The sequence below is a fragment of the Lucilia cuprina genome, chromosome 4 (assembly GCF_022045245.1).
Source record: "Lucilia cuprina isolate Lc7/37 chromosome 4, ASM2204524v1, whole genome shotgun sequence".
Taxonomy (NCBI): Eukaryota; Metazoa; Arthropoda; class Insecta; order Diptera; family Calliphoridae; genus Lucilia; species Lucilia cuprina.
The window spans coordinates 46,324,411-46,337,531 of NC_060952.1; the positions used below are offsets into that span (position 1 = coordinate 46,324,411).

Below are 13,121 nucleotides of genomic sequence, written 5' to 3' on the forward strand. Positions count from 1 at the left end.
CTGGTCTTTTGTTTCCGTTTTGTAAACAACCAAAATATTTAGTGCAACACTCACCGTGATCTGTTTATGATGCGGTCATAAATTTAAATTTGTTCCTTGTGTAAAAAAAAACACAACGGATAGTGTGATGACTGATTTTTGCGTCATTTGGTCAAGTCGGATTTGTTGTTGGTTGAAAAAGGGTTTAAATATTGTTATGTATTTTGATTTTTCGACAACAGACTAATGTTATAAAATATAAATACAAGTTTTGAAATTTGTACAGACTTCCAAAAATAATTTTACCTGCGTATTTCGTTTGTAGTTTAGTTTGAAGCAGTCTCGTGAAACGTAATCACTTGAATTCAAAAAATATTGACGAAAAATTTAAAACATTATTATTTTTTCTTAATAAAACATTATTTTTTACAGGGAAAATTAACGCAAAAAAGAAAAAATGGATTTCAAATTACTAATTTTAAATAAAATGATAAAATTTTAAATAAAATGATAAAATTTATGAATTAAAAAAATAAAAATGTGTTTACATATGCATTGTATACAGAAAATATGTAAATATGTTCGCGAGGTGGTCAGTTTTAAAAACGATATTTTTAGTTATTTTAAGAATATGTATATAATATACAAAATAACAAAAATAAATATTACGAATATGCTCTAAATATAATATTATACGTGCAAATTTGTTTATGGTTGTCATATATCTGTGGTCTTCACATACGTACTGTGGAATTAAATTGTCAAAACTCAATATAAAAAAACTTAACCCTCTCCCTGCCGCAGGACTGTATTTCTATTCTTACTTGTACACTCTACATCAGTGAGTATGTTAAAAATTTATTTGTATTTCACCTTGATTTCGATAAGTTTTTATACCCCAGGAAAATAAGGGTTTTGCTGCCTAATTCTAGATAGCTATGTAATAAATCGTACCATTATTAATAATATATACAAAAGTATACATTAAACTCTAAAACGATCTAGCCACAATCTGTTCACAAATATTTCATATAGGTAAGGTTTGTTTGGTACTTAAAACTTAAAAAACTTAACCATCTCCCTGCCGCAGGACTGTATTTCTATTCTTACTTGTACACTCTACATCAGTGAGTATGTTAAAAATTTATTTGTATTTCACCTTGATTTCGATAAGTTTTTATACCCCAGGAAAATAAGGGTTTTGCTGCCTAATTCTAGATAGCTATGTAATAAATCGTACCATTACTAATAATATATACAAAAGTATACATTAAACTCTAAAACGATCTAGCCACAATCTGTTCACAAATATTTCATATAGGTAAGGTTTGTTTGGTACTTAAAACTTTAATACAGCTTTAGTAGTCATAAGTGTTTTAAAATGCGTGTATAGCGAGGAAATTCGACATTAGTAAGATTCATATCACCCAAATTCCCTCTTAAAGGACTTAAAAGTACCACTCATATAAGGTCCGACTCAGAAAAATGTATTTCGCTCATTACTGGCTTAAAAATTCGAGAATCGGCTAATAATTAACACAACCCCCATATAAGGTCCCCTATAGAAAATGATTTTAACGCTCACTACTGGTTTGAAAATACAATAGCTATTTAAGCCCTATTCCAAATATCAACCTAATGTTTATAAGGAAGTATTCCATTTACTGCATACGGTTTGATGCTGAGTATATTAGATTCGAAGTATTTTTACTAAATTTCATTGAAATCAGACTATATATTATATAGACAATCGTTTTTAATTTGTATATAAATTTTATGTTTTTTGTTTATATATATACTTTTGTGGGCCTATGATCAATATTTCGATGTGTTACAAACGGAATGGTTTGTTATTCCTTATCTTTTTGATGGTGAGTATAAAAACTGTTTTGTGTAACATTATATATCTCGCTGGTGTACTCAGACCATTTAGACCCCAAAACGAAGTCGTATGCAAACCTTCATTTAGTTATCTAATTATTTGAATATTGAATAGATTTTGTCCCTGTCAAAAATCCTGATCAATCGAATATGTGCAAAATTTAATTGCAACCTTTAGTGTGTGCACAAGATTTACAAGAATGGACGGTTAGGTTAGGTTATAACTTTTATGTATGTGAATATTTTTTTTAATTGGCCCTTTTTATTCCAGTGTGAAAAAGCATGTTGACTTTTGTTCCGAAAGAAAAAGTTTCCGGAACAAATTCTTTAACGTTAATATTTACTCTAAACACAATTTTTAATTTATTAGCATAAGCAAGTGGCATTGTTTGGACCACTGCGATTTATACCTCTTTCAAATTCAGTGGCATACAATGTGCTGAAATTTCACGAAAGTTTGTATGCCAATGGTTTTAGAAAATCGTATGCCGCTGATGGTTTTGTTACCTAAATAGTCCGAGTAAAATGTTTTAGTTATTAGAACAGTAGTTACTACCACGTAGTGGTTGTGCCTTATTTGGTTATGCAATTTTTGAAATTTTCAAATCGGCCTTACCCATTCCGCATAGAGTATAAAAATGTACATAGAAAAAAGGATATAACTTCTTGCTGAAGTTTCAAATTTTGTTAATACAAAATTGGAATTTTTTGATATAAACATGTGTCACTGTTTGGTTCACAACATTTATACTTTGAAAATGCAAGGGAAGGGGCTACGGTTTATCACTCTTTCAATTTTAGTATCCAAAGTTCTAGAATATTCTGTTAAAAAATCATATAAATTTATTTACAAATTACTGCGGAAGGTTTCTTCACCAAAATGATTCTAGAAACTAGTTTTCGTTACGAGAACACTACTGGCAATCTTGTTATAATAGGGCCTAATTTTGGTTATAAACCTAATCATACGTACAGTATATACATAATTCAAATATTAAAAATAAAGTTAACTCACCTTTTTCCACATAATACTCATGCAAAGATGTGTTATTTAAATTTGATCTTATATCAAAATAGTTTTATTTACACAAAATTAATATTATTTGTTAAATTTTATAGCACAACATAATTTTTCTGTTCTGTTTACATTGACACGTATGCATTCATTACAAATTACCCGAAGTTATTATACTTTATACATTTTTTACGATTTTTTTCTCTGCAAACACGCAAATATTTCATTAGATAAAATAAATGCTTGGAACATATTAGTTTTTTTTTTTTTTTTTTGTTTTGTTATTTGAAATTTTTTGTTGTTGATGTTTTTGTAATTTTACTAATGGAGTTGAATAATTTTGTATTTAACATAATTTCAAGAAAAAATGGTAAAACAACTAAAATGAATTGATTGCAAACAAGAAAAAACAAAACTTCAACTTGTTTGACTTGTTCTCTTGATGTTGTTGGTCATTGTTTTTCGTTGTTTAATTTCTGGTTGTATTTATTTTTTCTGATTGCTGGTCTTGCGGTGAGTTTAACAAGGTTGGTAAAAAAGATTTATGACCACAAATTCTGTCTTTTCCGAAATTATTAAAACAAAACATATTTTGTTCAAAGTTTTTTTTCCGTAAACTATCGCAAAGTATAAAGTGAATGTTATTTTGTTTCTTTGTTTTTTGTTAAGTTTAATTAAACACGTGTTATTTTTTGTTTGTTTATTTTTGTACAAGTTTTTATAGTTGTCTTGACAAGTTGTTTTTAAACAAATAGAAATTCTGTTTAAAATATAGGAAAAAAAGAGTACACTCATACACAACTCCGATATAAAATTGTTTATTCTAATTGGTAAAGAAAAAAATACAGCAAAATTTAAAACACAAACACTCGCGCTAAATAATACACAGATACAACACAACGGACGGAAGACGATTCACACGTATTGTGCGTATTTAAAACAATGACAGCCAACCATCCAGCAAGGCAGCTAGACAGGCCCAGCCAGCGGTGGAAGAAACAAAAAACAACAAAAACATTTTTGCTTTGCAAATGTTACCAACTCAACACTCAACTAAATACACTAAATGGCAAATGACACTGCCGAAGTCAAATCGTATCAAATGAAATCAAATCAAAATGTAGACAATAAGAAAAGTTCAAATAAAAAATGTATCCGATAAATAGATGAATTGTGTACATCGTTCGTTCACTGTCTGTATCAGGTCATTGTTTGCTCGTTGTTTATTCTAGAAAAGATATCAATCGGTAAATGAATGGATGAATGGAAGAAGGACGACTGATTGTGACTTGGTCTGATAGAAATTAGTGGCCATACAACAAAAACGAAAATAAATACATACATACAGAAAAACAACAACAAACAGTATGTATCAACCTTTCGTTTTTACCATAGTCGTTGTTCTTGTTTTATTTTTTATTTTTATTATTATATACATTTATTTTACATTCTGTCTGTTATTATTCCTTTCTTGTTGTTGTTATTCTTACTCATTCCATTCCAGAGAGTTATTGATGACGATGATGGTGGTGGTTGTTTTTTTGCAGCAGTGGTAGCTATCCAAATCTAAAGATTAAAAAAGGAAACAAAAACGAAACATCAGAAGATACAGACACAAATGGCAGCAAAGAGAAAAAGTATGAAATCAAATAAAACATAAAACAAAGATACATATGTATGTGTATACATATATGTATGTAGCAGCAGCAAGAAAAAAATGTTGCCAGCCAGTTAGCCAACAATCTATCCATAATACAAAACAATAATTGTCTAATTCACAATAGGTGTTGTAGGTTTGTATAGTAGTAATTTTATACTACTTTTTTTTTTTTTTGTTTCGGCACGAAAAGTGTTAACAAATGTTTCGAAGCAAAAACACAACAATATTAAAAAACTAAGACATACAATTCTACGACAATGATTGTGAATTGGACAAATATTATCGTTCGAAACATCAAGAGGTGTTCATGAGTTCCGTACTTAGGATGGTTGTGTGAGAAGTTTTGAAAATTTGCATAATAAACATATAAAATATACTATCGATGGCCGTTCGTGATCTGGACCGGTTCCAAAAAAAACTTTTTAGTTAGTTTTTAAATCTTAAATTATAGGAAAATTTGAGGAGACGGGTCTTTAAAATAATACCGCATATTTATATATTGTTTCAAAACAAAAATGAAATTTCAAAAAAATAATTCATTCGAATAAAAATTATTCGATAAAAAAAAAAATAGTTTTTCTTCAAACGAATAAACAATTTCCAATTTAGAACAAATAATTACATTAATATTTTTAAAACAAATCGTCCTTGTTTTGAATATTAGAACTATGTGGGTTTCAACAAAGTTTTCTGACAAAAAACTGGAAATTAGATGTATTTTTGTTGTATCGCATATACATATCTCTATGATTGTTCGTCGTACAGCTTTTGATGTTATTACAACTTTTGTAATTACTATTCTTGCATAAATTATCTGAAAATATTTATTTATTCTTATTAAATGACTCATCTTAGAATTTCAACTTATTTGAACAGCATCTGTCTATGCAAAATTTCAAATATGTTTTGAAGTTGCAGTTAAACTTTCAATTTGAAATTTAATTTGGTGGAATTAATCTACCAAACACATAGACTAATTTGTTTGAAGTTTTAAAAATGGCAGCCTTCTTCGTTTTTTCTTATATAAGTACTTTAAATAAAAAGTACTTAAAAAAAATATTAACGGAAGGACGGACGAGATCGAATCGACCCATAAAGTAATTTAAAGTTGATGATTATACCAAAAGACAGATGATTATCCATTAATTACGGTGTGTATTGACTAGTTTAAATAAAATATTATTTTGACGGATTTACGATTTAAATCAACATAATGTGAAACACATGGCACTTTTTGTTGGAGCATTGAATATATGGAAATTACATGGGTGCTTTTACTAAATCCCAAACCACTTAAGATATCGATAAATGCTTTTGTACACAAAAGTATAACCAATAGAGCTACAAATTGCAACAATTCGAAAAAATTCACATAGTACTAAAATTCAAAACGGGGACGAAATACTAAATCTAAAAATTACAATACTTTTTGCAATTTGTAAAAAATTATATTTTGTAATGTTAAAAAAAGAAGTGCTTCTATGCATTTTTTATATTTGCAATAAGTTAAACATATGGTTCTTAAAAGCCTGTTTATGTAGAATTTAGTTACTATACTTGTATTTTTAAGCGTGTTATGTACGCCATTTTCTGATGGGATCTTTATATGAGATGTAGGATCGATTTTCGACCCATCCTCATAAAATTTTATTAAAATCCACCCTCTTATAAGCCAGTTATCTACTTTAAAGTAATGTTCTGAGGGGAACTTCATATGGGGACTAGGTTAAATCATAGACAGATATTGGCCATTTTCAATAAAAAACAAAAAAATATTTGTTCAAAAATCTGCTCTTTAGCTTGTCATATCGTGTTTTTATTAGATTGATAGGCAGACGGACGGACGGCGACTAGAGCGTCTTAGAATCTAATAAAGATCCAATATTTCAATACGTTACAAACAAAATGACAAATATAATATGGTGGTCATACAAATATATTAAGTAGCTGTTGAAATGCACACATTAATCTCTGCTTAAGTTAAACATCTTAAACATATGTATATCATTATAAATCCCTCAACTTCCACTTTAAATTTACTGAGATATTTAAAATAGGTTGAGATTGAACTAAGTTACTGACTTACAAGTGCATTAATGTACATAAAACCGTTTTAGAGGTGTTTGACAAATTTTATTTATATTTTATGAAATTATTCGAATAAAAACTTTTATTTTAGAGACTAACAACATATATAATGTATATTTGAATCTCTTCATTTCTCTGAAATCATTTTTTTTTTGCATCGGTGAATGTCAATGGCATACAAGTTGTATGAGAGAACCAGACCGTATATTAGAAAATAAAAGTATAATCAAGTAAAAATTAAACGGATATATTTCAGATGAAAAAATTAACACAGAAAAAAAATTAAAAAATTAAAGAAAATTTCATCAGTAAAAACAGACTCAAAAAATCGGTCAGTTTCCAAACTTACTGGTTTTAAATAGGTAAACTATTAAAAAAGAAGAATTAGATTTGGATTCCGAAGATATACGGGTCCTCCATAAAACCGATTTAAACAAACACACTAACAGATATATGGGGAGTGAGCGTTTGAACAACCACGAAAAAATAATACCGTGGGTTTTCATGCTTTTGAATATTTTCTTCAACTATGCTATGCCAGCTTATGTACTTAATTGCAAATATGTACATTAGTGGTTTACAAAAATGTATTTTTTGATAAAGTTTTATTCTGTATATTAGTGTCTAAAACTAACTAGTGTAAAATAAGTCAAATCGGGCGAAGAGAACCAATGCCTGAAATCTATTAGAAGTTGTAAAATTGGCTAACATTTAAAGTTATATTTTTTTAACACTAATATATACAAATTTGGTTTTTTGTATATTGTATGCCGTTTAAAAGTTTTAAACATGTCGCAGAACTTGAAAACTAATGGTTTTCAGTATATTCGTGGTATTTACGTGTACAATATACTACTATTATAACGGACAAAAATACTATCTAAAATTATAATAATAAGCGAGATGTTTTAAGATTGTTTAATTTAATCGATTTGTATAATTTTCCAAAAAAAAAAATCAACTGTGGTTAAATCAAATGATCAGAGAGGCCAATTAACACCTAAATTCCGTGAATTTATAGGATATGTATAACTAAAAAACAAATGAAATACATTTAATTTACTGTTGCTTCTTAAAATAAAAAATGATGATGGTTGAAAATTTACAGATTATCTTGCAGGTTTTAATTTTTAAACAAGTTCAAAATACGATAATAAAAAAATCATTCGCTCAAACTCAAGGAACTATTATAACTACGAAACGTGAAAACGTTATCTGTGTAAATAAATTTTTGTTAACATCTTTTTCATTAACTTTTGTAACAACAGTCGTATTTCTATTCTGTATATCGTCCCCTTAATATATGAATGGTGTATCTAACATTTATTTTTCAACAAAAATTATTTTTCATTTTCTGGTATTATTCTATGGAATATATAAGTTGTATTTTTAAGTTGTCAAATAATAACATTTTTAAAGGTATTAAACCCTTTATTTCATCTTAACCACCGATTTTTAATAAAATTTTTTTCAAAAGAAAATTAAGTTTTAGATACGTACATACTTTTTTCTTGTATATATTAAGCTAACTATATATATAAATTTAAACAAAATATGAAATTGAAAAAAGAAACTAGAGACTACAATACAATAACATCAGACAATTAAAAAAAGAAAAAAAAACAAACAAAAAAAGTCATCTTTATTTTTGTCAAAAAAAAATCGAAAAGTAAATCCAAAAAATATGAAACAAAAATTAGATATTTAAACATACTTTGCATAGGTACATAAATATATGTAGTGTTAAGGGCTGAATTAGGGCTTTATCATGACAAAAAAAATCACATGTACACATACACAATGTATGCCTGTCGAGCAGTCTAGGGTTTACACTTTGACACTCTTTTCTAAGGCCTTTAGCACCGATGACAGACTGTATGAGTGTACAATATGAAAGAGACTCCTTCCAACTGACTTAAATTGATACTGTGTTCTTCCACTCTTGTCGTCTTTTAAGACATTACTCTCTGACAGTAGTGGTGGTGGTTGTTGGTTTACTGCTCATTGTTCAAGTTTTGTTCTGCATCTTATTCCTCTACGTTCTCCCGTTTAATGGCTGACTAATTCATTTGACTGCATCATCTTCCTTTACGTTCTCTGTCTGACGAATTCACTTGACTGAGTATTTTAAAATGTTTTAAGAAAATAAGACAAAAGTAAAACAAAAATAATAAGAAACAAATTGAAAGAATCATAAGTTTCAGTATAAGGGAACTAAATAACTAATTTTTATAATATTCACAGTGGATACTAAAAGTGATGGTATCTTATGTCGATTTTTTTATAATTTTGTATAATTATATATTTTGTTTGAAGGTATGAACGAATAATTTAAAATAATGTTAAAATATACAGAAAATAAAATTCAATATTCAATAATTTGTTATTTTATCAAGAAAAATGTTTTATTTTTATTAAAAAAAACGAAATGGACGGAAATTTACTCATCTCTATTATATGGACCTACTGCGCAAGTAAAAATGTTTTAATTTAAAAATATGCTTACTTAATGTATTATTGTGTCATTTAGATATACTGCGGGAGTTTTTCAGATTTATTATGTGCATCCAAAATGCTTTTAAATCGCTCGTTGAACTTAACACAAGGTACCGCTCCTCATTTCTTATCTATTCATCTTCGTTTTCTTTTGTTGTTTCATTTTAGACTATTACGTCTTGGCAACTTATACCTTAAAGTATTATCATACATACATACATACATACATACATACATACATACATACATACATACATACATACATACATACATACATACATACATACATTTTATTTATTGATATTAGTTGTAAGTTAAAAGTTATTTTCAATAAAAAAAATAATTACAATAATATTTTTATTTTCGTAAAAATAAATGGAATAATTCGTTTTTTACACAGAAAAAACTGAAAATGAGTTTTAATTATCAAAATAATTGTATCAAGCAAGTTTTGCACCTATAACCAAAATGATGATATCAATTACCAAATTTGTAAAAAAGTAAAAATATATATTTTTTCCAAATAACGGATTAATCAGAACAATTAATGTCAATAATTGAGACAAGATTTAAAATTGATTAATTCATTAATTGTATAAATTAAATATTTAATAAATATAAAATTGATTTTTTATTAAATTATTAATCAAATAAATTAAACTGTTTGAAAGAGAATTTTTTATAAATCAATTAAGAAGGTGATTAAAACAATCAAATTATTAATCGATTACACACAACGTTAAAGGAATACTAGACCTTTAACAATGCGTTCAGCATTTTCAAAAATTATCACTTTATTGACACAATTTAACATATAAAGTGTTTCATAAATTGTAAAGTAACTTGAATATTATATGCCTAAAATTTTATGGACTATTTAAGAATTATAAATATTGCTAGTAGCACAAAAAAATTTAAAAAAAATATTAAAAATAAATCTAAAATAGAAACGGAGGCCAGAAAATTTTTTTCAATCAATTAAAAAATTAATTGAATTAATTAAAAATTTAATCAAAATTTTACACTTTAGTTTCAAACAGTTTCAAAAACGAGATAATTAAGACAAATAAAAATTTGTTTAAATAAAAAATAAAGAAAATTAAAACATGTTAATTGAAAATAAACTACCGATAATTTTTTTCTGTGTAGTCGATATTTGAAAATAAAATAATTACGAATTTAACCAAATTCATTAAAAACTTGTTTAAAATGTGCCACCGAATCTAATCAAAAAAAATAATTGCAATATTACTTTTTGAATTGAAATTTTTGCCACTTTTTTCCAATTAAGATTATTAATTTTTAGTTAATCAATAGTATCATTTTCATGATTAATTACAATAACTTAACTAATTAAAATTTTTTCTAAATTTAATTTCAATATCAATTAACTTCTTTATTATATTATATCTTGAAGGAATTATATAGACGACAAAGCGGCTGAAACAGCGTATTCCTGTATGTCTGGAAAAGGTAATAGGCTACTTCTTAATTTGAGAATTCAAGTGGGTAAGTAGCCTCGTCCATATTAAAAAAAATAAAAAATCCATATATTTGAGATAATAAAACAATTAGAGTCCTCAAATTTTGTCGGAGCCACTTTAGTGTCAATATGATTATTTAGGATAAAAAGTGGGAGGACTTGCATTAGGGGGAGTGGCACCTCTCATATAAATTAGATAAAAAATTCGTATATCTTCACTGAAAAAATTTTCTTCACGAATACAATAAATTTTGACTGAAAAATGATGAAAAATAACATTATTTTTCAACCAATGACACGCTTCTTTATTTTAATAAAATTTGTTTCATAAAAACTATATTAATGGAAACTTTCAAGGAATAGATGAAAGTTTTGTATTGGTTGAATGAATCATATTTCATTAAAACTATAAATATTTTTCTTAAATGAAATGAATTTTTTCATTGGGTTAATGGTGACAACAAAAAATTCTTATGAAAATGATTAATTACTTTAATGACAAAGTTCTTTAATTTAGTGAATACATTTCAATGTATGTATGATATATAATCATTAGTCCTATGAATTTATGAATTGTTAATATGACAGCAAGTCTAAATACTGTGAAATAATTTAATTAGTACAGATATATCATTTCATACATGTCATGAAATGTTATCATTATTTTAATGTTTGTTTTTCTATATAATGAAATAAGAGTAATCATTTGCTTTTTATTTTTTTTTTTTTAAATATAAAAATTTTGTTTTAAAAAATTTAATACATACAATAGAAATTGATTTAAAAATAAATAAATTTAAATTAAATTTTAAAAATATATTTATAGAATGTAGTTTTCATATAAATTATTAACATTTTTAATTAAATACATAAGGCCCTATTCGAAAAAAAAAATATTTTATAAAAGTTTTATAAAATAAAATTTGTATGAAATTTTTGTTTTATAAAATTTTTTTAACTAAACATTTTTTTGTAAGGGGGACTAATAAAATTTTAAAAATATTTTTTATATGTAGTTTTCATATGAATAATTATTATATTTTTTTATTAAGTACAATAACAGTACATATTTTGAGTAAAATAATTAGTTTTATAAAGTAAATAAAATTACTAAATATGATTATAAAATTAATTTTCAAACTTTTTTTAATCTTCTACAAGTATTATTACTTTAGATTTCGTTTTTAGAGTATAAACATAATTTTCAATAAATGACGAAATTGACTCACTAGCTTTAGGATACTGTAAATTAAATTAATGAAACATTTTGAAGCAAAGATCTAATGATCTCAGAAAATTGGAAAAAAATTTCCATCTGCATTAACAAAAAAAATTCATTTGTTTTCAAAGCTACCTATTGCTAAAATAAAAGTTTATATATTATCACTTCTTTTCTGTATAAATTCTATATGGTCTTGCAATACCTGTATAGTATTTCCCATAAAAAGAAATGATTCCTGTGAGTCTTTGCTGGAAAAACGAACCAATTCTTTTTTGCGAATACAGATTTTTGCTCGTATCTGCCAGTTGGGACGAGCCAATAATGTAGTACGCACAATACTTTTAGGGCAAACATCTCAGGATCTGAAAAGAAAAGATAAATTGTACGAACATATATGTAGAACATATTTGTTATAACTTACTCCTTTTAGCATCATCAATGCTAATGTTGTCCAAAAGTTTTTTTTGAGGCCATAAAACAGCTTAATGATTTTTTCATCTCCACAAACTTAGAACCGAGTCATATGATCCCTAAAGAAAAGCAAAATCTTTAACAATCTAGAAAAGGAATGTAATGTTAAGAATATACATGTCTGTAAATGCTAATAGGAATGTATAACTTAATAATAAAGCTTTAAAAATTTTTGTCATAATTATCATTTTTTGTTCAGATTTATAAAACTTAAAAATTTATTTATCAATTGAATAATTAAAGCTCTTTTCGTAGTACTAACTGCTCCAGTTTCACCACTTGTGGATAAATAATGTTTTTTAACGTTTCTTTGAAATGTTGAAGAATCTTTATATGATTTAAAAAAGTGAAATATTGTGAGATGCCTAAAATATTTTTTAAAAACACATTATTATTTAAAATTTTTTGCTTTAAATACACATTTCAAAACTTTTTTATCACTTTTCACTTTTTTGTTTTTTTTTTCTCTTTTTTTGAGTACAATTAGGTTTTGTTTATTTATTATTTATTTATTTATTTATTTATTTTAAAAAGAACCTTTAATGAAATCACATTTAAAAATGCAGCAGAATATTTTTTTCTTTATTAAACCTGTTTGTTCTACACATTCCTTAAAAAGAGAGCTTAAAAACAGTAAAAATATTTACAAAAACAAATGCGTTGTTTTTTTACACGTATTATACTTAATAGGAGCGTAAATAGCAGCATTGCCATTCTAGCGCTTTTGGCGCTAGATTTAGCGCATTTTAACAATCCAAAAGTCGCATTTTTTTCTTTTATTGATTAGAAAATTCTATAAATTCTATAAGTTTTTCACGTCAAAAAG

The 13,121-nt window shown here is 26.1% G+C and overlaps 1 long non-coding RNA gene across 1 annotated transcript; it reads right to left on the bottom strand.

Moving 5' to 3' along the window:
• Window positions 1–11,777: 11,777 nt before the first annotated feature.
• On the bottom strand, window positions 11,778–12,674 carry LOC124419872. The gene is made up of 4 exons (XR_006940862.1): window positions 12,558–12,674; window positions 12,246–12,354; window positions 12,027–12,186; window positions 11,778–11,962 (listed from the first exon to the last, which is right to left on the bottom strand). It is a non-coding gene; the product is annotated as an uncharacterized LOC124419872 (long non-coding RNA).
• Window positions 12,675–13,121: the final 447 nt, after the last annotated feature.